This window comes from Chiloscyllium plagiosum, chromosome 5 (genome assembly GCF_004010195.1).
Source record: "Chiloscyllium plagiosum isolate BGI_BamShark_2017 chromosome 5, ASM401019v2, whole genome shotgun sequence".
Lineage (NCBI taxonomy): Eukaryota > Metazoa > Chordata > Chondrichthyes > Orectolobiformes > Hemiscylliidae > Chiloscyllium > Chiloscyllium plagiosum.
The window spans coordinates 79,966,952-79,970,167 of NC_057714.1; positions in this window are offsets into that span (position 1 = coordinate 79,966,952).

The window sequence follows — 3,216 nt, forward strand, 5'->3', positions numbered from 1 at the left end:
AACAGAAGTACTGTCACTTCCGACTGTACCCTCTCCCTCTCAAATTGCAGATTGAAGCTTATTGTATTATGGTCACTACTTCCCAATGGCTCCTTCACTCTTCTCTATGTCCACAGTATCCAAACCTGTCATATTTCTATAAGTTTCAATGAGATCAGCCTTTCCCTGCCCCCCCCCACCCCGCCCCACCCTCCGCTTCCAAATTCCATTGGGTAGAAACACAGAGTCCTCAAACACTCCTCATATGATAAGCTCAATCAAGCCTGCGCATCCTGAAAGTGAATTGCACTTTACGTTGGTCCGCCCCCCCCCACCCCGCCCCACCCTCCGCTTCCAAATTCCATTGGGTAGAAACACAGAGTCCTCAAACACTCCTCATATGATAAGCTCAATCAAGCCTGCGCATCCTGAAAGTGAATTGCACTTTACGTTGGTCCTCTAAAATCTGAAAACTTGTGTGAGGACCCTCACAGTCATAATTAGAAAAACCAAAGGAATTTATTCTTCTTGAGCCTTCAGTATCTAAAGTAAGAAGTTTGACTCCTGTTGTTTTTTTGGCGAGTTATCTACTGATCGGTAAAATAAATATTGATTCTTTATTTAAATAACTAATATTCTGACAGACTATCAATGAATCACTAATTCATTTTTTTTGTTTACTTTCCATCTTTCTATTGTGTAGCTTCCTGTTTTTAAGAACTGAAAGTAAAATTCAATATTGCAATATAATGCTTTTCCTGTTATTTATTTATATGTTAACTTTTCTTTACTGTATTACTAAATGCTGCTGCCCCATTGAAAATTGCAATTTTTTTATTTTATAGGCCATTTTTCTGCCAAAACAAAAGCAATAATGATATCACACACATCTTTTAAGATACTTCTGTGTAGTTTGAGTAAAGAAATGGCAGAATCGACTAATATCTGGACACAAGAAAGGCCTTTTTAGTACTTTTCTCTCTCTTGTTTGAAACTGTGTTTTGTTGTAGCATTAGTTTCTTAGATTTGAATTCTCCGTTCAGCATATTTTAAACTGCTTTTTTCATTAGAGAAAGCGGTAGGGTTCCCACTGTACATTAGTGTTGGTTGTAGCTCTTTAATCTTGGTTATAGTTGTAACTTCAATTCTGAATATTGACAGACTGATGGGTGACTGCTACAACTACCACCCTTTTCAGCATTTTGTGTCAACTTACTGTCACTAATTCACTGTCATCAATGGCTTTTAATGCCCATAGACTGGCACCATGTTGTTTTTTTATATGTTACCCTGGATAACATATACCGCAGAGAGTTAAGTTCGTGTTGAAAAAGATATCTTGAAATTTACTTACAACACTAACCATTTACATAGCTATAATGTCACAGACTTACACACAGAGTTGCGTTCTGCTCTTATTGATGTTGTATGTTACATGCACACATAGCTGACTGACTGGAAATAATATGCTGAATTGAAGATACAAAGAATGCGACTGAGGTGAAATGGGTATCTTGATACTGGAGAATGACATACCATGATGTGTTAAATGTTCAGGCCCATCTCTAAATGTGCTCTTATACAACAGTAGCAATAGAAAATTCTGGAAATACTCTGCTGATCGGTCTGCACTCCTGGATTGAAAGAACGGAGTTAACAGACTAAACTTCTCTCTGGATGCTGAGAGTCTAACATCAGGACCATAGTGGGTTCTTAGCCCTTGTCAAGGCTCCCCACTGCAATGCAGGTTCCTAGCTGATGATCAACCCACTTGTCATTCTTTTTTGTTAATGCATTTATGAGATGCCAATGACCTTAGTTGCCTGATTATAATTGAGATGGTGGTCGTGAGGTGAGCCTTAGGAACAGTGTACCTGAGACAGGAAACTCAATGTGAAAGCACGGAGCTCTGGATGGATTGCAATCTCACTGGAACAGGTAGGTGTGACTAAAGCAGAAATGCCAATTTGACACACCTCAAAAAGGAGGCTTTCTTGTAAATCTATTGGAAGTTTAAAATTAAAGAAACCCCACAATTTTTATGGCCATCTGTGTGGGTGGAAACTGCTCTACTTGAATGGTTTTGGCTGGCATTTTCACATTTGTGATTTATCCTAAATACCAATGAGAGAAGCACCGATAACCCACTGGGAGATTGCCTCCAAGTTATTGCTGACCATTTGACTCTGCAGGGAACAGGGCTTACTTTTTTTATCATTCTATTCTGACATGTAATGGCACACATCGTAAGATTGAACTCAGGCCTTCTAGACCAGAGATAGAGACACAATCACTGTGCCACAAGATCCCATCAACAAGACCACAGTTTTATTATCAACTTGTTCATACATGTTTTGACACAGCTCTGGAATAGATGGGACAGGAACTGGTCTTATGTTGGGAAATACCAGAGGTTCTGAAAATGGGCATTAAGTAGGGCATTAATAGGTCTCCATAATGTAGGCTGTCAATTCTCTTGGGATACTCAACATAGGGAAACACATCCAGAGATTGAACTGCATCAAAGAGCTGTTATGGCATAGCTGTATTAGATTAGATTAGATTAGATTAGATTACTTACAGTGTGGAAACAGGCCCTTCGGCCCAACAAGTCCACACCGCCCCGCCGAAGCGCAACCCACCCATACCCCTACATTTACCCCTTACCTAACACTACGGGCAATTTAGCATAGCCAATTCACCTGACCTGCACATCTTTGGACTGTGGGAGGAAACCGGAGCACCCGGAGGAAACCCACACAAACACGGGGAGAACGTGCAAACTCCACACAGTCAGTCGCCTGAGGCGGGAATTGAACCCGGGTCTCTGGCGCTGTGAGGCAGCAGTGCTAACCACTGTGCCACCATGCCGCCCACAAATATGAATTTCTCCACCCAGCTGACTCCAGCCATGTGTGACAAACTTCTACATAATGCTTTGTACTTGATGTCAATGACCTTTTGATTCTATTCTCCTTCACAGATGCTACATGGATGGCATATTTTGTTTTTAATTTTGATTTCCAGCATCTGTAGTATTTGGCTTATGATTTATCGATAACCAGTCTTATACATCTAAACATTTACAGTCACTTCTTCAATAACACAATGGTTGTGTTCTTGTGCAACCCTGCGTTAGCGAATTAATTTAAAAATGAAGACCAGAAATATCTCTTTTGTCAACAATGGTGTGTTATACAGAGAAGAAGCTGGTAAAAAGATAATTCCATAATCTTA